Here is a 22,324-nt window from a genome sequence, read left to right as displayed (position 1 = left end):
TGTTCTACGTAGCCGACAAAGAGACAGGCATAGCTAGGACCCATATGCGTGCCCATGGCTACCCCTTTGGTCTGGAGGAAGTGGAAGGATTCGAAGGAGAAATTGTTAAGTGTGAGGACCAGTTCAGCTAAACGAATGAGTGTGTCAGTGGAAGGGTACTGTTGAGGACATTGGGAGAGGAAGAAATGGAGGGCTTGGAGGCCCCGGTCATGGCAGATGGAGGTGTAGAGGGATTGGATGTCCATGGTGAAGCTGAGGCGTTGGGGGCCAGGGAAACTGAAGTCTTAGAGGAGGTGGAGGGTGTGGGTGGTGTCTCGAACGTATGTGGGGAGTTCCTGGACTAGGGGGGAATAGAACAGTATCGAGGTAGGTGGAGATGAGTTCTGTGGGGCAGGAGCAGGCTGAGACAGTGGGTCGGCCGGGGTAGTAAGGCTTGTGGATCTTGGGAAGGAGGTAGAATCGGGCAGTGCGGGGTTCCCGGACTACAAGGTTGGAAGTTGTGGGTGGGAGATCTCCTGAGGTGATGAGGTTCTATATGGTCTGGGAGATGATGGTTTGGTGATAGGGGTGGGGTCATGGTTGAGGGGGTGGTAGGAGGAGGTGTCTTCGAGTTGGCATCTGGCTTCAGCGGTGTAGAGGTCAGTGGACAGTGGACTGAAAGCTGTGTTAACCACTGCTCCGGTAATAGCCACACTTGATTACACAAAGCCATTCAAGATGGCTATCGATGTGGGTGTTGGTGCTGTGCTCTTAAAGGAAGACATTGAGAAGATAAAAAAACCTATTGGGTATTTCTTCAGGAAATTGAACATTCATCAGCAGAAATATTCGACAGTTGAGGAGACTTTGAGCTTCTTGTTGGCATTACAGCATTTCAATGTTTATGTCACCAGTAATGTACCTGAGACAATCATATACACTGATCATAAATTCAAGGACAAAAATTCCATGCTGTTCAGATGGAGCTTGTTGCTATTGCCATTCAGTTCGAAAATTGTACACGTGGCAGGAGGCGAAAACGCAATTGCCAACACATTTTCGAGACTTGGATGAGAAACTGAGGTGTTCGGTGGCACGAGTAAATGGACTGAAATAGAATGTAGTAGCGCATGTTTGCATGGTTATGTGTGTTGTCGTGTACTAACACTTTTTAAGATTAACGAGTTTTAAATGCAGCTGTCTTGGGATATTGATGGTTCATTCTTTTTTAAGAGGGAGGTGTGATGATGCTGGCCATTTAACAAGGTTATGTTGCCCTTGGTCTTTGTAGAGAGGGGCCATAACGGCAGAGGTTCTGATATGTCTGGAAATATCTACTTGAAAAGGCTTTTAAGTTTTTTTTAAAACACTGATGAAATGGGTCAATAGGCTGAAAAAATGGCAGATCGAGTTCAATCTGCATAATTGAGGGGTATTGCATTTTGTTACACCAAACAGGGGTAGGGCTTATACAATTAATGGTAGGGCCTTTTGCAGTGTTATAGAACAAAGGTACCTAGGGATGCATGTACATAATCCTTCGAAGTTTGTGTCACACATGGACAGGGTAGTAAAAAAGGCATTTGCCATGCTTGCCTTCATTGCTCAGTTCTTTGAGTCTCGGAGTTGGAAAGTCATATTGAAGTTGTACTGGACATTGGTGAGGCCTCTTCTGGAATACTGGGTCCAGTTCTGGTTTCCCAGTTATAGGAAGGATATTATCAAGCTGGAGAGGGTTCAGAAGAGGTTTACCAGGATGATGCTCACCATGGAAGGTTCGAGTTATAAAGAAACACTGGGACTTTCTTCACTGGAGTCTCGGAGGTTGAGAGGCAACCTGACAGAAGTCTATAAAATAATGAGAGGTATAGATAGAAGTTAATGGTATTTGTCTTTTCCATAGGATGGTGAATTTCAAGACTAGAGGCCACATTTTTAAGGTGAAAGGACATGAGAGGCAAATTTATTGTAGAGGGTGGTTCACATGCAGAATGAACTTTCTGAAGTGGTGGTGGATGTGGGTACAATTATAATATTTAAAAGACATTTGGATAAGTACAAGAATATCAAAGGAACAGGAGAATCGACGTTTCGGGCATAAGCCCTTCTTCAGGATTCCCTTATGCCTGAAACGTCGATTCTCCTGTTCCTTTGCTGCCTGACCTGCTGCACTTTTCCAGCAACATATTTTTAAGCTCTGATCTCCAGCATCTGCAGTCCTCACTTTCTCCTAGGTACAAGAATAGGAAAGGTTTGGAGGGACATGGGCCAAGAGCAGGCAGGTGGGATGAGTTTAGTTTGGCATGTTCTGGTTGGATCGAAGGGTCTGTTTCTGTGCTGTATGACTGTAAGACTATGACTTGTGCAATGAAAAGGGAGATGCCAGTTCTCCCAGTTCAGGGTTTTTCTGCTTTGGTTTTGGCAAGTAGTCTGTTTGAAGCACCAAATAAACAGCTCCAGCTCCACGCTGGTTTTCTCTCGCTCACCCACCCTCTCTCTCGCTTTCTCTCTCTCTCTCTCTCTCTCTCTCTCTCTCTCTCTCTCTCTATCGCTCTCTGACATCTCTCTGTCTCTCTGACATCTCTCCTGTAAGAACCTGTGTTTGATTTTACCTTTATTTGCCAATGGGGTATTTATGGGGATGTTGCAGGTGTTTGGAGCAGCATCTTTAAGTTGGGATACAGTTGACTGGGTTTTCAGGTACGTTATTCTAAATTCGGTTCTCTTTTGTTTGTGTTTCATTCAGTACTCTGTAAATAAATTCTGTTTTGTTTAAAACTAAGAGGTTGTGCCAGCTCTGTCACTCCTGGAATGCCGACATTACACCTGCTTAAAACAATTAGGAAAGTTAGGGTCTGGGCTACTTTCTTGAAATGTTTTGAGGGGGTCTGGCCTGGTCCATAACATAGCTATCTTATAGTGAAAACAAACATATATTTGAAATAACTTAATTGAAAAATATTTATGCTATGTTATACTAAAATACAAGTAATTTATTATTTCTGCATTGACAAAATATCATTATGCCCCTGTTATGGACTAGGCCAGACCATTCAAAACATTTTTAAGCAGGCAGCCCAGTGAAAATTACCCAGAGTAAGTTAGTAAGGTTGACTACAAGGTTTTAAGACAGACAAAAATTTATTCACAGCATTACGCGATGAAGCACAAAGAAAGAATAAAGAACCCCTACAGAACTCACTCTATCCAAACTAGACTTAATCATGCTGTTCTGAATATACACAACAGTCCCAATAAGCAAACCTCCTTAAAACACCATTTTAAAAAAATGGAACAAATGCTTACAGGTTGAAGTTCGAAGAGCAGAGAGACAGCCTGTTTCCACACAGCTGAACTCCGAGCCAGTTCTGGACTGAACTGCTCAGCTAAAGAGCTAACCACTCCCCTTTCATCATACAGGTCACTTCTAAAACATGACCACTTTGGCCTGAAGTCTCATCTGAAAACAAAAAGGCCTCCCAATACCCTTTAATCTCTGTACCAAACTAGTCTAAACGGAACTGGGAGCTCTTTTTCGACCCCTCTGAGAAAAACCAAGGACACAGTATCCTTGAGAAACAGAACAGCTTTTAGAAAAAAGGGACCAGCTTTGTGACACCACAAGCAATGATCATTTAAGATGTGTGTAAATTAAAGGCACTGTGGGATCATATTCAATAATGACCGAGATCAGTGAGAGGTGAAAATAGCCTCTTTATTGAGCATTTTTTATTACAGAAATGTAATTAATTCACAGAAGGAAGTTTTTATCTATATATGTATATGTGTGTATATATATATATATATATATATATATATACACACAAGTTAATGAGGTCATTCAGATCTATACTGTGTTTACTTAAAGAGAACAAAATAACTGTTGGTATTCACCATTATCTATGTTTACAAACAACCTGTTGGCATTTAACTAAGGCTTCAGCAGGGCCCAGTTACTGAATGGATCCTGTTATGCTTTGGCAGAGGGACCTTACCTGGTGGCCTTCCCCCACTGTGCCTGAAGAAGGGCTTATGCCCGAAACGTTGATTCTCCTGCTCCTTGGATGCTGCCTGACCTGCTGCGCTTTTCTAGCAGCACATTTTTCAGCTTCCTCCATGACAGCGACTTCCACAGTAGCACAGTTCGAGGCAGTGATGAAATCCAAAGTACAGTTATACTGTAGAGTCTTTTATACACAATTTTTACATGCATACAAATTTTAGCACTATGGTGTCACATAGACGTATCTAGTGTGTACACGTGTTTGCGTGACATCTGTCCTGGGGAAGCAGGTGGTGACTTTATCACTTGCTAAATGTGGCTGTCACTCCTGATGGGATTAGAATGTCTGTCTAGTTGCATAATTAAGAGGTGTCAGTCCTTTTGTCTTTAAAGTCAAAAAGTGTGGTGCTGGAAAAGCACAGCCGGTCAGGCAGCATCCGAGGAGCAGGAGTGTAGACGTTTTGAGCATGAGCTCTTCTTCAGGATGATGAATTGAGTTTAATCCGTAGGATTCATGTACTTGGTATACTTGTGTAAAATCCTGTTGGGTGTAGACTTATTGTGAGCATTCTCAGTAAAGGCAACTTTATTGGTATGAAAATGTATAGTTGCATAAGAATCTTTTACAAATGATTTGTAACTGACGACTTGGCTACTCCACATCATACCCTCCATTAACAATGATAAACTCTACTACATAGGCATAACTTACGAGGTGACTCAGAAAAATAACATTATTAAAAATAAAATTGTGACCACAAAAGATAACTCATCGATCACCAAAATGCAATAAAGTTGAAATTCATGCTTAGTGAATGTTCAACATGCACAAACAGGAAATAGAAATCAAAAGTCAAAAGAAATGAGAGTAGAAAATAGCAAACCGGAAAGAAGTGAGTGTTGTTAAAAATCTCGAATTGACAGGAGATTGGAACTGGACTTGAAGTAAATGCGCACAGTTTAACAGAATAAAAGAATAATACATCCAAAAACAAGGTAATCTGGTGCAATCATATCCAACAATTAATCAGTCATCTAAATTTAGCCATGTCATCAGCTGTATGATACTTTGATCTTTTACTATAAATTCTGTGCCCTATGATCCTGCCCCTTTAGCTATGCGATGAAGGAGCAGTGCTCCGAAAGCTTGTATTGGAGGACGGGAAAAATATGTGGCTGTAACAGCTGCTCCTTTTTTTGAGGTATTTTAGGTGCTGGAGGTGATTTCCTTGTATTCCAAGAGCAGCAATTACTGTTTTATATGCTGTTACATTGTTTTGGAACTTTGGAGAAAAAGTCAAAACAACTTTTAAAAGGGAGAAGATCAGACAAAGGAAGTACGTGGTAAGGTCAGTGCAGGAGAGAGAGAGAGAGAAAGAAAGAAACCCATGTTGCTAACTGACAGAGCAGTGAACCTGTGCAGTTACTGCCTTTGCTGTTTTGAATTCATATATCGCTGTACATCGGAGTGCGTCTGGGAAAATTAACAAACAGTGGAATTCACAACTAATCTTGGAGGAACCTGTTTGGGAGAAGTCACAGCACAGAAACAGATATGTTTAACTGTGGCCTTACAATAAGTCTACAGGAGTGAGTAGAGTAGGCTCTTTCTTGATTATATGGTTTATTGAGATATGTCTCCAGATTAAACTTAAAATATAAGCCATAAGTATTAATTGAACCTGGAGCAGTGTTTTATAGAGGAATAAGACAGTGCTATTTTCTGGGTCTGCAGTTTGAAAGAAGCAAAAATGGCCTTTAGTAGAGTGTTATGCTCTTCTTGTCAGATGTGGGAGTTTAGGGAGAGTTTATGGGTTACTGAGGATTGAATGGATTGGTTGGAGAGACAGTTAGAGGCAATGAGGAATTTTCAAGAGCAAGGGGATGTGATGAAAGGCAGTTATAGGAAGGGGGCAAGTCTCAGATACAGTCACATAGATGGGTTAACTCCAGGAAAGGTAAGAGAGGTAGGCAAGTAGTGCCGGAGTCTTCTGTGGCTATCCCCCTTTCAAACAAGTATGCTGTTTTGGAAAATGTAGGAGGTGATGGATTCTCAGGGGAATGTACCACGAACAGCCAAGTTTCTGGTATTGAGACTGGCTCTAATGCAATGAGGGGTACGTCGGGTTCCAAGAAATCAATTGTGTTCAGGGCCTCTCTAGTCCGAGATACACACAGACATTTTGCGAAAAATCAGAACGGTGTGTTGCTTCCCTGGTGCCAGGTTCAAGGATGTCTCCGAGAGGGTGCAGAATGTTGTCAAGAGGGAGAGGGGCCAACAGGAGGTCATTGTACACATTAGAACCAACAACATAGGAAGGGAAAAGGTTGAGATTCTGAAGGGAGATTATAGAGAGTTAGGCAGGAATTTAAAAATGAGGTCCTTGAGAGTAGTAATATCTCGATTACTCCCGGTGCTATGAGCGAATGAGGGTAGGAATAGGAGAATAGAGCAGATGGATGCATGGCGGAGGAGCTGGTGTGTGGGGGAAGGATTCACATTTTTGGAGCATTGGAAACTCATTTGGGATAGAAGTGACCTGTACAAGAAGGACAGATTGCACCTAAATTGGAAAGGGATGAATATACTGGCAGGGAGATTTGCTGGAGCTGCTGGGGAAGATTTAAAATAGTAAGGTGAGGGTGGGACCCAAGGAGATACTGAGGAAAGAGATCAATCGGAGACTGGTACAGTTGAGAACAAAGACGAGTCAAAGAGTCAAGGCAGGCAGGAACAAAGCAGAGAACAAGGTTATTTCAATGCAAAAGGCCGAACAGGGAACAGATGAACTCAGGCATGATTAGGACATAGAGATGTACAGCATGGAAACAGACCCTTCGGTCCAACCCGTCCATGCCGACCAGATATCCTAACCCAATCTAGTCCCACCTGCCAGCAACCGGCCCATATCCCTCCAAAGCGTTCCTATTCATATACCCATCCAAATGCCTCTTAAATGTTGCAATTGTACCAGCCTCCACCACTTCCTTTGGCAGCTCATTCTATACCCGTACCACCCTCTGTGTGAAAAAGTTGCCCCTTAAGTCTCTTTTATATCTTTCCCCTCTCACCCTAAACCTATGCCTTCTAGTTCTGGATGCCCTGACCCCAAGGAAAAGATGGGACTGGGATATCATAGCAGTTACAGAAACATGGCTCAGGGATGGACAGGACTGGTAGCTTAATGTTCCAGGATATAAATGCTACAGGAAGGATAGAAAGGGAGGCAAGAGAGGAGGGGGAAGAGCCTTTTTGATAAAGGATAGCATTACAACTGTACTGAGGGAGGATATTCCCAGAAATACATCCAGGGAAGTTATTTTGGTGGAACTGAGAAATAAGAAAGGGATGATCACCTTCTTGGGATTGTATTGTAGACCCTCTAATACTCAGAGGGAAATTGAGAAAAAAATTTGTAAGGAGATCTGTTATCTGTAACAATAATAGGGTGGTTATGGTAGGGGATTTTAACTTTCCAAACAAAGACTGGGACTGCCATAGTGTTAAGGATTTAGATGGAGAGGAATTTGTTAAATGTTATGGTTCTGTTCGCCGAGCTGGGAATTTGTGTTGCAGACGTTTCATCTCCTGTCTAGGTGACATCCTCAGTGCTTGGGAGCCTCCTGTGAAGCGCTTCTGTGATGTTTCCTCCGGCATTTGTAGTGGTTTGTACCTGCTGCTTCCGGTTGTCAGTTCCAGCTGTCTGCTGCAGTGGCCGGTATATTGGGTCCAGGAGGATGTGCTTATCGATTGAATCTGTGGATGAATGCCATGCCTGTAGGAGTTCCCTGGCTGTTCTCTGTTTGGCTTGTCCTATAATAGTAGTGTTGTCCCAGTCGAACTCCTGTTTCTTGTCATCTGAGTGTGTGGCTACTAAGGATAGCTGGTCATGTCGTTTCGTGGCTAGTTGGTGTTCATGGATGCGGACCGTTAGCTCTCTTCCTGTTTGTCCTATGTAGTGTTTTGTGCAGTCCTTGCATGGGATTTTGTACACTACATTGGTTTTGCTCATGCTGGGTATCGGGTCCTTCATCCTGGTGAGTTGTTGTCTGAGACTGGCTGTTGGTTTGTATGCTGTTATGAGTCCTTTTGGTCGCAGTAGTCTGGCTGTCAGTTCAGAAATGTTTTTGATGTATGGTAGTGTGGCTAGTCCTTTGGGTTGTGGCATGTCCTCATCCGATACCCAGCAAGAGCAAAACCAAGCAAAAGCACTGAGGATGTCACCGAGACAGGGAACGAAACGTCTGCAACACAAATTCCCAGCTCGGCGAACAGAACCACAACAACGAGTTACAAATCTTCTCCCAAATTTGTTAAATGTGTACTAGAAAATTTTCTAATTCGGTATATGGATGTACCTACCAGAGAAGGTGCGAAACTTGACCTACTCTTGGGAAATAAGGCAGGGCAGGTGACTGAGGTGTCATTGGGGAGCACTTTGGGGCCAGCATCCATAACTCTCTTAGTTTTAAAATAGTGATGGAGAAGGATAGACCACATCTAAAAGTGGAAGTTCTAAATTGGAGAAAGGCCAATTTTGACGGTATTAGGCAAGAACCTTCAAAAACGGATTGGGTGGATATTCGCAGATAAAGGGACGGCTGGAAAATGGGAAGATTTCAGAAATGAGATAACAAGAGTCTAGATTTGGTATATTCCTGTTAGGATGAAAGGAAAGGCTGGTAGGTATAGGGAATGCTGGATGACTAAAGAAATTGAGGGTTTGGTTAAGAAAAAGAAGGAAGTATATATCAGGTATAGACAGGACAGATTGAGTGAATCCTTAGAAGAGTAGAAAGGAAGTAGGAATATACTTCAGAGCGAAATCAGGAGGGCAAAAAGGGGACATGAGGTAGACTTGTCAAATGGAGTTAAGGAGAATCCAAAGGTTTTTTACAAATACGTTGGGATCAGAAGGGTAAACTAGGGAGAGAATAGGGCCCCTCAAAGATCAGTATGACGGTCTTTGTATGGAACCACAGGAGATGGGGGAGATACTAAACAAGTATTTTGCGTAAGTATTTACTGTGGAAAAGGATATCGATGATATAGAATGTGGGGAAATAGATGGTGACATTGAAAAATGTCCATATTACAGAGGAGGAAATTCTGGATGTCTTGAAATGCATAAAAGTAGATAAATCCACAGGACCTGATCAGGTGTACCCAACAACTCTGTGGGAAGCTAGGGAAGTGATTGCTGGGGCCCCTACTGATAGTCACAGGTGAGGTGCCAGACGACTGGAGGTTGGCTAACGTGGTGCCACTCTTTAAGAAAGGTGGTAAGGACAAGCCAGGGAAGTATAGACCAGTGAGTCTGACGTCGGTGGTGGGCAAGTTGTTGGAGGGAATCCTGAGGGGCAGGATGTCCATGTATTTGGAAAGGCAAGGATTGATTAGGGAAAGTCAACATGCCTTTGTGCATACGAAATCATGTCTCACAAACTTGATTTAGGTTTTTGAAGAAGTAATAGCGGATTGAGGAGGGCAGAGCGGCAGCTGTGATCTATATGGACTTCAATAAGGCGATCGACAAGGTTCCCCATGGGAGACTCATTAGCAAGTTTAGATCTCATGCAATACAGGGAGATCTAGCCATTTGGATACAGAACTGGCTCAAAGGTAGAAGACAGAGAGTGGAGGTGGAGGGTTATTTTTCAGACTGGAGGCCTGTGACCAGTGGAATGCCACAAGGATCGCTGTTGGGTCCACTACTTTTCATCATTTATGCTCACATCCAAATCATTTATATAAGAGGTATAGTTAGTAAGTTTGCAGATGACACCAAAATTAAAAGTGTAGTAGACAGCGAAGAAGGTTACCTCAAATTACAATGGGATCTTGATCAGATGGGCCAATGGGCTGAGAAGTGGCAGATGGAGTTTAACTTAGATAAATGTCAGGTGCTGCATTTTAGGAAAACAAATCTTAGCAGGACTTATACACTTAATGGTAAGGTCCTAGGGAGTATTGCTGAACAGAGAGACCTTGGATTGCAGGTTCAAAGCTCCTTGAAAGTGGAGTCGCAGGTAGATAGGATAGTGAAGAAGGCGTTTGGTATGCTTTCCTTTATTGGTGAGAGTATTGAGTACAGGAGTTGGGAGGTCATGTTGCAGCTGTACAGGACATTGGTTAGACCACTGTTGGAATATTGCATGCAATTCTGGTCTCCTTCCAATCGGAAAGATGTTGTGAAACCCGAAAGGGTTCAGAAAAGATTTACAAGGATATTGCCAGGGTTGGAGGATTTAAACTATAGGGAGAGGCTGAACAAGCTGGGGCTGTTTTCCTGGAATGTCGGAGGCTGAGGGGTGACCTTATAGAGGTTTATAAAATCATGAGGGGTATGGATAGGATAAATAGACAAAGTCTTTTCCCTGGGGTGGGGGGAGTCCAGAACTAGAGGGCATAGGTTTAGGGTGAGAGGGAAAAGATATAATAGGGACCTACGGGGCAACTTTTTCACACAGAGGGTGCTACATGTATGGAATGAGCTGCCAGAGGAGGCTGGTACAATTGCAACATTTAAGAGGCATTTGGATGGGTTTATGAATAGGAAGGGTTTGGAGGAATATGGGCCAGGTGCTGGCAGGTGGGACTAGATTGGGTCGGGATATCTGGTCAGCATGCACAAGTTGGATCGAAGGGTCTGTTCCCGTGCTGTACATCTCTATGACTCTATGAATGGAGATTGTTGCAATAGAAGTTAGATATTGTAACTTTAACAGGAAAAATAAAGGACATTTATTCATGCTGTCAGTGACAATTTGTAAGTCACATTGTGTTAAATTGTATATTTCTGTGCATATAATATTTTCTTACAGCACAGTCTGTATAAGTATCTGATTTGAAAAGTGCTAAAGACCTGGATTTGATTTGAGCCGAATTGAGGCATTTTGATCTTTTTTTAAATTGGTTTCAAGTATCATTGTCCATTCATGAAATTTTAACTTCTTCATTCCTCCCCAAGTTTTTATTTATTTTGTTTGATAAATATAAAAATATTGCCATTCGTCATCTTGCTATTTGGAGGGACCAATGATGTTGGCTGTCTGTGAGGGAGTCTAGTAGAGTTTGGTGTAAATACGCTGAAGTTTTGTTGTGCTCATGTTTTAATTTTCTTTTAATTTCAGTAAGTGAGTGACAGGCACTCTAGGAGATCCCAATATGCAGTTGTTCTTCCTAACATCTAGTAGCTTATTTTTTGAGGAACATATATATTTTTGGTTGTTGATTCTGTGATTGGATGAAATAAAGAGGATGAGTTGTAGTAATATTGTGTGCAATTCTGGTCTCCCTCCTATCGAAAGGATGTTGTGAAACTTGAAAGATTCACAAGGATTACCAGGGTTGGCGGGTTTGAGTGATAGAGAGGCTGAATAGGCTGGGGCTGATTTCTGTGGAGCTTCGGATGCTGAGGGGTGACCTTATGCAGGTAATAAAATCATGAGAGGCATGGATAGGGTAAATCGGAAAGGTCTTTCCCTGGAGTGGGGAAGTCCAGAACTGGAGGGCCTCGGTTTAGGGTGAGAGGGGAAAAATTTAAAAGGGTCCTAAGAGACAACTTTTTCACACAGAGGGTGGTACGTGTATGGAATGGGCTACCAGAGGAAATCGTGGAGGCTGATACAATTACAACATTTAAAAGGCATCTGAATGGGTACATGAATCAGAAGGGTTTAGAGGTATCGTGCTGGCAAATGGGATTAGATTATTTTGGGATATCTGGTTGGCATGGATGAGTTGTACTGAAGGGTCTGTTTCTGTGCTGTGCATCTCTATGACTTCATAACTCTCTTAAAGGTGGTGTTAATTTCAATTTACAATCCTTTTGAATTGTTGCTTTTGGAGTTGCTTTTGATCTAATACCATTGGATAATTCAGTAAATGTGCTTTGATTTATGTCACAATTATGTGAATATCAACCATTTTGTTTGCTGTTTGAATACAATAGAAAAACATCATGTTACCACTTGACCTGCATTCGTTGCTGAGCAGAATTGTTTCAGGGAACATTAAGCAGTTAAGTTGTTTAGCAATAATGAACTGGTTTGCACTAGAAATACTTCAGTGAGTTTGCACTGAGTTGATGACAATATTATTTGGTCCTTAAAATGATCTGGTCTGCTGTGTTTCACAATTCGTAGCATCTTGGGTTGCTATGACCACACTACATGTTCATCAAGGCTTTCATATAAAACTTCCTTTCAGCTCGGCATGAATGCGTTGGACCGAAGGGTCTGTTTCCTTGCTATACATGTCTATGTCTCTACCCTAAAGTTTTTAATTTAAAGTACATTGATAAGTCACTTGACTTGGCTCCTACCTCAACTCATTGCCTTCTGTAGCATGCATTTATGACTTTTTTAACTGTCTACTTGACCATTCCAATGCATGCCTGGCCATGCTCTCTCATTTTACTCTCCCTAAACTTGTAGTCATCAAAAACTGCGATAGACAGGGCAAAATTATTCCACAAACAACAGATCAGACCTAAGTGTGAATGTCATGAATGGTAGTTGAGAAGGTAAACAGTGGTCAGGAGGAGGAGGCTTCACAAAAATCTCCATTCTCGGTGTTGATGGAGCCTGGGACATTTGCATCCATTTTTAGCCGAATTGTCAAGTTGATGATCCATGTTGCTGTCCACTTGAAGTCCGTATCATCATCTGTCTTCTGTCAGTTTGATTCTCTTGATGTATTATCAAGAAGAGGCTGAAGGCTCTCACTATTGTAAGGCTATGGGCCGTGAGAAGATCATTCCTGACAATAGTATGGAAGACTCATGCTCCTGGCTAAAACTGTTCCAGTACAGTTACAATACTAGCATCAACCCAGTATTGTGAAAAATTGCCATGGTATGCCCTGTTCACAAAAAGCAAGATGGTTCCACCAATTAGCAGCATATTAGTCTACACTTGATGATCAACAAAATACAGAAGTGATCGTCGCAAATGCTACTTGCTAAGGAATAATATGCTCCCTGATGCTTACATTGGGTTCTGCCAGAGTTACTTATCTCCTGTAAGAAACCAAAAAAATTGCCAAAACTGTAAATCAGAAACAAAAGCAGAAAATGCTGGAAAAGCTCAGCAGGTCTGGCAGCATCTGTGGAGAAAAATCAGAGTTGAGTGACCCTTTTTCAGAACTAGTTCAGATTGAGTGACCCTTCACTCGACTTGGGACATTAACTGTGATTTCTCTCCACGGATACTGCCAGACCTGCTGAACTTTTCCAGCAATTTCTGTTTTCGTTACTTATCTCCTGACCTCATTAAACCCCTGCTCCAAGCATGGCAAAAGAGCTGATTTCCAGAGGTGAGGTGAGGCGAGAGTGACTGCCCTTGACATTGATGCAGCATTTAACTGAAGATGACATCAGAAAGCCCTTGCAAATCTGGGGGCTATGGGAATTGAGGGAAAAATCTTCATTGGTTGGGAGTCATACCTAGCACAAAGGAAAATGGTTGTGCTTATTGGAAGTGGATCATCTAAGCCCCAGGGCATCTCTGCTGGAGTTCCTCAGGGTCGTGTCCGAAGCCCAACTGTCTTCAGCTGCTTCATCAATGACCTTCCTTTGCCACCAGAGCACTAGACATTGTCTATATGAACGTAGACTGATTAGTAAGGTTAGATCACATGGGATCTAGGGAAGACTAGCCAATTGGATACAAAATTGGCTTAATAATAGGAGACGGAGGGTAGTGGTAGAGAGTTATTTTTCAGACTGGAGGCCGATATGACCAGTGGTGTTCCATAGGATCGGTGCTGTATCCATTGTTGTTTATCATTTATATAAGCGATTTGATTAAGAATGCAGGGGTCATGGTGAATAAGTTTACAGATAAGAAATTTGATGATATAGTTGACAGTGAAGATGATTATCTAAGAGCACAATGGCAATTTGATCGATTTGTTGTTGAACAGAGAGACCTTGGTGTTCACGTACATAGTTCCTTGAAAGTGATATCACAGGTCGACAGGATGGTGAAGAAAGCATTTGGCTGCTTGCCTTCATTAGTCAGACCATTGAGTGTGTCGGGACCGGGACATTATGTTGCATTTATACATGGCATTGGTGAGGCTACTTTTGGAGTACTGCATACAGTTCTGGTCACCTTGCAATATGAAAGATGTTATTAAATTGGAAAGGGTACAGAAAAAATTTACAAAGATGTTACTGGGACTGGAGGGTTTGAATAAATGGATGAGACTGGATAGATTGGGACTTTTTATCCTGGAGTGCAGGAGGCTGAAGAGTGACTGTATTGAGGTTTACAAAATCATGACTGGCATAGATAAGGTAAATATCTAACGTCTTTTCCCAAGGGTAAGGGAGTTCAAAACTAGAGGGCGTAGTTTTAAGGTGAGAGTAGAAAGATTTAAAAAGAACCTGAGGGGCAATTTTTCCACACACACGGTGGTGTGTATATGGAATGAAGTGCCGGGGAAGTGGTAGATGCCGTTACAGTTAAAACATTGAAACAACATCTGGAAAGGTGCATGAATAGGGAAGGTTTAAAGGGATATGGGTCAAACGCAAGCAAATGGGACTAGTTCAGTTTAGGAAACCTAGTTGTCATGGGCGAATCGGACTGAAGAGTCTGTTTCTCTGATGTATAACTCTGACCCTGTGACTTTCTGTGCAAGCATCAAAGAACAATGTTCAACACCGTTTGCAATTCCTCTAAGGCTGAAGCAGTCCGTGTCCAGATGCAGCAAGAACAGTCTCCAGCTTGAGCTGATAATTGGCAGGTAACTTTGGCACCACGCAAGTAACAGCCATTTACAGCCCAGGCTTGAAGGGTTGAATGGCCTACTCCTGTTCCTACTTTTTTTTCTGACTTTTATTTCTCTAAGTGCTTGGCAATGACCATCTGCAACAAGAGAATCTCATCACTGGCCCTTGACTTTCAACACTCCTTCTGTCGTCTCAGTGTAGAACCGCCATCCACAAGGTACAAGTTCGGAATGCGATGGAATGTGGGCACTGTGAGATGTGCAGCAATCAAACAAGTTGACACCATCCAGGACAAAGCAGCTGTCTTGATTAGTGATCCTTCCACCATCTTCAACATTCATTCCCATCACTACTGAAACATGTTGGCAGCCATGTGTACCACCTACCAGATGCAGTGCTGAAGCTCAACAAGTTTACTTCAACAGCTTCTTCTAAACATGTGACTCCTACTTCTTGTTTCTTGAGGATCACCAATCTTAATCTCTTAACCTTGGTCTAAATCTCTGAAGTTTTTTTCCCCTTAATATGTCCATATTGGTACCACCTTTGGTTTTTTAAGATGTTCCTTAAAGCCTGTGTCATTGATCAAATTTCTGATCACCCATCCTAATATTGACATAGGCAACCCTGTGCCAAGTTCTGCTTATACAATTCTGCAAAATGCCTTGGATGTTTTCTGTAAAAGTGCTTTCTGAATACAAGTTGTTGTTAAATGTGGTAGCTTTCTGGCTCTGAGTTAAAAAATTGTGAACCAAAACTGCAGATATTGAAGTGCAGTACACAATGCACTGTTTAGGATGTTCTGCTTAGTTAGGTATGCTGTCTTTAACATAGGACATCAAACCAAAGCCTCCCTGCTTGTTTGTGGAATTTGTTTGGAAGGGCAGGAACTTCTCGATGTCAAGTCTAACATTTTACCTTTAATCACAGCATCTCTCATAGATAATCTGTTTATTTTAAATCTCATTTGCTGGTTCCATGAAAGCCATTTAAGTAATAATAGTGAATACACTTGAAAATTCTGAAGCTCATTGGGACATCCTGAAGATTTGATAAGATATAGATAAATGTGGGTGTTTTTCTTAGAGTCTAAAATCAGAGAACCACATTAACAGTGTCTGAGCTCCGTGTACATTTTTGAACAAGTTGTACTTCCCCTCAGCTGGCATCTTTTCTGTAAATTCCAAGTTTGCCCAAGGCTTGAATCTTGCTCTGAAGAGGCTTTCTAGTATGTTTGTTGTACTGTACTCTAGCTCGGGAAATAAGAGAAAACTGATCTTGTGATCCATCTTCTTTCGCTCTTCATTGATACTTTCCTTCATACTGATAAAATTGTGGTTATTGCCTGTCTGATTTTTCCTCCATTGTTGCTACACGGTTTTTCTGATTTTCTTCACCCTTACTGTGCTGAAATTGGGGAAACAGCTTTTACCTCCCTCCAACTTCATTTGCTCTACAATCGCCAGTATCCATGACAATTAAGAAACTATAAAGGGATAGATTGATCAACAATTAAAAAATATTGACCTGGCTCTAAAAGCTATGGGTTTGCCCTTGGCGCCATCCATAGTTAACTTATTAAGTTATGAAAAGCATAAAACTTAAAGCAGAAAAGATGAAGGGCAGTAGAGCTTATTGATCAGAATGTAAAGACCCTATTCCCTTGGTTGACTGGTCAATAATGTGTGTCATAGATTTAAAGAAGATATATGAAGTTTAGATGGGTTTTCATGGGACGTTGTAATCTTAGATGCACATTCAGTTAATGTTGTTTAGTTAAGACCAGGGATTTAAAAAAAAACTAACCTTTTAAAAAATTTTCTCTACCCCTTCCCTCCATCGTAGATCACATGATACTACTCCTTGGCTGAATTTGACAAACTCACCTTAGAAAGGAGATTGAACCTATAATTTTCTTAACCTTTATTGATATATTACTCCTTCTGACCATAGTATTTTCAAGTGAGTTTAGAGGAGAAAAAGCATTTTAGTAACAGGGAACATGTGGGCCAGAAAACTAGGAAGTAGGCATTTTAATAACTGATTTCAGGACGACCTTGGGTAATTATAGTGATTTACTTCAGTAAAGCTTTGGAATCATTAACTAAAAAAGGAGTGATTAAATATCTGGATGAAGAGAAAATAATTAGAATGACACACCTTTCAGAAAAAATTCTTGCTTGGTAAATCTACTCGTCTTTAGAAATGCTATAATTGTGGTATGACTTTGCAAAATATACAATGAAGTACAATGCAAGAAACTTTTAAGGGGGATTCAGTTGGAAAGAACAAGGAAAAGGTTAAAAAGCTGGATTAAGAAGTAATGAGAAAGGAGAAAGCGAAAGCAGATTGCAACAGATCTTGATTTTAAGGCTAGAGGGAGCTGTGTCATAATTTGCAGTTGATGCTAATCAAGATGGTATAAGGTATACTTTTCAAGGGATTAGCAAGGGGTTATTTGATACAATGAGAATAATTGGTAAGTAGAATCTCTCAGTAAATGAGGTGATGCATTTTGATGCATTCTACTTTGGGGAAAGCTATGAAGGGACTTGATTATAGTAATATAACATAGAACATAGAACATAGAAAAATACAGCGCAGTACAGGCCCTTTGGCCCTCGATGTTGCGCCAATCCAAGCCCACCTAACCGACACTAGCCCACTATCCTCCATATGCCTATCCAATGCCCGTTTAAATGCCCATAAAGAGGGAGAGTCCACCACTGATACTGGCAGGGCATTCCATGAACTCACGACTCGCTGAGTGAAGAATCTACCCCTAACATCTGTCCTATACCTACCACCCCTTAATTTAAAGTTATGCCCCCTCGTAATAGCTGACTCCATACGTGGAAAAAGGTTCTCATGGTCAACCCTATCTAAACCCCTAATCATCTTGTACACCTCTATCAAGTCACCCCTAAACCTTCTTTTCTCCAATGAAAACAGCCCCAAGTGCCTCAGCCTTTCCTCATACGATCTTCCTACCATATCAGGCAACATCCTGGTAAACCTCCTCTGCACCCGTTCCAGTGCCTCCACATCCTTCCTATAGTATGGCGACCAAAACTGCACACAATACTCCAGATGCGGCCACACCAGAGTCTTATACAACTGCAACATGACCTCAGGGCTCCGGAACTCGATTCCTCTACCAATAAAAGCCAGTACGCCATATGCCTTCTTCACCGCACTATTTACCTGGGTGGCAACTTTCAGAGATCTGTGTACATGGACACCAAGATCCCTCTGCTCATCCACACTACCAAGTATCCGACCATTAGCCCAGTACCCCGTCTTTTTGTTACTCTTACCAAAGTGAATCACCTCACACTTAGCTACGTTGAACTCCATTTGCCACCTTCTGCCCAGCTCTGCAACTTATCTATATCCCACTGTAACCTGACACATCCTTCCTCACTGTCAACAACTCCACCGACTTTAGTATAATATTTACTGCAGACAAATTGGGATAAAAGGTAATTTCTGCACAGCATAAGTGGTTATGAAGCTTAGTGTACAATCCTGGAGTTTGTGATTGGATCAAGCATTTTGTTTCTTTTAAGGACAGCTTGGATGTGCAGTTGAAGGAAAAGGGCATAAATTAATATGGGAACATGGTGGATAAATAGAATCAGAAGTACTGTTTGTGTAAAGGATAAACAAAATGCAATAATAGGAGCAAAACTTTGCCTTCAAGGTGCTGTTTCTATCTTAGTATTTCTCTAGTTTTTGCTTACCCGGTAAAGATCTATGTTCTTCCATTCCCCCTCTGCAGATCAAAAGGGCTTGTGAAAGGGTGAATTGAAAAATAACCTGTGCAAGCACTGTTTCATTAAAGAAATGGTAAGACTTTGGCGGGAGATCCCTTAGGAAATGCTGGAATTCATTTTTTAGGAAAAAGAAGTTGAATGCAGTGTACAGTTAGTGACATGACCTATGGTAAGTAAAGCATGATTGGAAATCAACAGGTGATACTGAATTCTCAAGTGCTCGTTTGATCAGCTTATATTTTGATCTGTTTGAGATTATTAGAAATAAATGGTTGTGATGTTTAATCAACAATTCTATCTCTTTGTTTTATGATTTCTATGCATCTCATCAACATTTTTTATTTGGTCTCCTTTTTATTCGAGTAAATTGTGGGGCTTCTTTGCTGATCAGCAAATATTAGAAAGATGATTGATTTGTTGGATATGTGCATGATTTTGCAATTCAAAGAGAAGAAAAGTAGCTTGATTGAGAATCCTATGTTTCAGCTGAGTTCAAAGATCATTCTACTGGATGATGTTATATCAATTATTCACCCGTATGACTCTATGACACTCTTGATGCTCTGAATAATTGCACAATCTGATCTGCATGTGAATTGCAGATAAATTAAAGTCATGGATACAATATTATTTTATTCCTTTACTTTACCTTGCAACAATCTTAAATCACTGGTAAGGTCCTAGGGAGTGTTGCTGAACAAAGAGACCTTGGAGTGCAGGTTCATAGCTCCTTGAAAGTGGATAGGATAGTGAAGAAGGCATTTAGTATGCTTTCTTTTATTGGTCAGAGTTTTGAGTACTGGAGTTGGGAGGTCATGTTGCGGCTCTACAGGACATTGGTTAGGCCCCTGTTGGAATATTGCGTGCAATTCTGGTCTCCTTCCTATCAGAAAGATGTTGTGAAACTTGAAAGGGTTCAGAAAAGATTTACAAGGATGTTGCCAGAGTTGGAGGATTTGAGCTATAGGGAGAGGCTGAACAGGCTGGGGCTGTTTTCTCTGGAGCATCGGAGGCGGAGAGGTGACCTTTTAGAGGTTTATAAAATTATGAGGGGCATGGATAGGGTAAATAGGCAAAGTCTTTTCCCTGGGGTTGGAGAGTCCAGAACTAAAGGGCATAGGTTTAGGGTGAGAGGGGAAAGATATGAAAGAGACCTACGGGGCAACTTTTTCACACAGAGGGTGGTACGTGTATGGAATGAGCTGCCAGAGGAAGTGCTGGAGGTTGGTACAATTGCAACATTTAAGAGGCATTTGGATGGGTATATGAATAGGAAGGGTTTGGAGGGATATGGGCCATGTGCTGGCAGGTGGGACTAGATTGGGTTGGAATATCTGGTTGGCATGGACGGGTTGGACCGAAGGGTCTGTTTCCATGCTGTACATCTCTATGACTCTATGACCTATTGGGTCATCAGGTGTTTTGGCTGCTCCTGTCAGTGAAGCGTTCTGTGTGTACAGCATGTATGCCTATTCTCTTGGCAGTTGGTGTTTATAAGTACCGTTGGCAGGATTAGGTAGTAGAATTGATGTTATTTGCTCTGTTCACTCAATATAGCCTGTATAGCTTTGAAATAAATAAGAAGCATGACTTAAGAAGTGCTTTATACTCCTGCAGTGTTGTTATTGTTGCAAAGAAATTTGAAAACCAATTTCACTTGGCAGAGTTCCCAAAAGAGTTATTTCATATAAACTATTGATAGTTTTTAGTGAAGTTGGTAGAAGAATGGTATTGAGATGGAGAATGGCTGTCTCCAGTGGTTGAAATAGTTAACTTCCAGTGGTTGATGTACTTGGCAATTTGTCTTTAGGTTGAGTTCTAGTCCCTTTTTTTTCTCTTTAGTCTTTGAAAGTATTATTGTCACCCAAATCTTGCCGATCTTTCCACAATATTGAAACCTCACAAAATTAAAGTTATTAATGACATTCTCTGTGAATGTGGAATATGATAGCCTCTGATCCTTCTTGATTTCTCTGCAGCCTTTCAACGTGCTTTACAAAACCAACTAGCTCCAGTCATGTCTGTCACTTTTCTTGCAGTGACTTCTCTTCCCCAGTAATCACAAGTCTGAGCTTGTTCTAAAACTGACAGTCATGTTACACAAATGCCAGGCAATTATCTTCAGTAAGAGCCATCTCCTTTGAGATTCAATGGTGTTACAACTCTGAATCTTCTACTTATGATATCCTGGGGATTATCAGATACTAACTTGACCAGCCATGTAAATACTCTGGCTACAAGAGCAGGTCAGAGACTGGGAACTCTGAGGCAGGTAACTCCTCTCCTGACTCTTTTCCAAAGCCAGTCCATCATCCAAATGGTACTGGACACAAGTCCACAAGTGTAATGGAATACTCAACACTTGCAAGGATGAGTACAACTCCAACAGCACTCTAGAAGCTTGACACAATCCAGGACAAAGCAGCCCAATTGATCAGCGTCCCATTCACCAATTTAAATGTTTGCTGTCTCCAAAGCTGAATGCACAGTGGTAATAGTGTGTACCAGATGCAAGGTGTATTGCAGGTAATCACCAGGGCTCCTTCAATAGAACTTGCAAATCCATTACGTCTGCCACTTAGAAGGCCAAGAGTAATAGTTACTTGGGAAGACCACCAATGAGTTCCCCTCCAAACCACACATCATCCTGATTTGGAACCATAACAGCATTCCTTTGCTGTCACTTGATAAAAGTTTCTGGAATTCCCTTTCCAATAGCAACATATATGAACCTGCACCAGATGGATTGTAGTAGATGAAGAAGCTGGTTCATCACCACATTATTAATAGTGATTAGGGATGGGCTTTGGCAGTGATGCCCACTTTTCATGAAAGAATAAGAAGAAAGGATCTGTCCTTGGTTACCATCTATTCCACATAACTGCCTCTTGTTGATATAATCTAAAGACAGGATCAGGTTCTTTATCTATGAAGAGTGCCTTCCCTATTTTGATCATCTCTTACTCCCCCACCATCTGTGTTGTCAATTGGCTTGTCCATCATCCAGTTTTGCTTGAGCCACAATTTCATATACTTAAGCATTGCGGATACTAGAGGAATTATTTTCATCCTACGTCTGCAATCTCTGTTCCTTCACTCCATTTCCATCTCACTTCCCCACCTTTGTCTTGAGCTAAAGTAGAATGTTATCAAGTTTGTTGTCCCGTTTGATCCCAACATTCTAACATCATGAGCTCTTTATTAGAAGTACCGTGCAATTTTACTTCTGTCTCTGGTCTTTTCTCATCCCAATTTCCACTGGAAATTTCATCCAACTTTGCGTCGGTTCCGGAGTAAAGAATTTCAGTTTCTGCATTCAACTCCCTTATATTTAAGCTTGTATGAAATTCTTAACTTGTATCCTAACCAACACTGAGTCCTCTGACCGACTTTGGACCACAGTAACAAAATTAACTCTCAGCTTTGTGTCCAATTCCCTTTGTGACCTTGCAAACCCATTCCATGAGGCCTCACCAAAATATATTAGCTTTCTAAAAGCTCTGTGTCTGTAAACTCACACCTTTCACATCTTCCACCCCCATTGCCTATCTTACTTTCAAAAATCTACGCCTTTAACTGAGTTCCCTCCAACCACAATCCTCTGTTAAGACTGTCTTTACTCCTAATATCTCCTTCCTTTGTCTGAGTGTCCATTTTCACTGGCCATATTTCTGAGAAGTGATTTGGGAGGTTTTTTCACTAAATGTACCCTATAAAGGCAAGTTCTTTTCATGAGATACTGTACTTGGACTGAATTTTCTGACATTTGACTTTGATTTACAGCTGATTTTATATTGAAATGCGAATAATGTTACAATAATTTA

At 41.4% G+C, this 22,324-nt stretch overlaps 1 protein-coding gene across 2 annotated transcripts in view; it reads left to right on the top strand.

The window, feature by feature from the left end:
* The window catches only part of wdr37 (WD repeat domain 37), a 145,651-nt gene that overhangs the window by 26,433 nt on the left and 96,894 nt on the right, over nt 1–22,324 (top strand). The gene's annotated exons all lie outside the window — the stretch shown is intronic.

This window comes from Chiloscyllium plagiosum, unplaced genomic scaffold (assembly GCF_037043375.1).
Source record: "Chiloscyllium plagiosum isolate Xiang-an unplaced genomic scaffold, Cpla_swu_hap1 HiC_scaffold_5, whole genome shotgun sequence".
Lineage (NCBI taxonomy): Eukaryota > Metazoa > Chordata > Chondrichthyes > Orectolobiformes > Hemiscylliidae > Chiloscyllium > Chiloscyllium plagiosum.
Note: the sequence above shows the minus strand (reverse complement) of the source record. Positions and strands in the feature narration are given on the sequence as shown.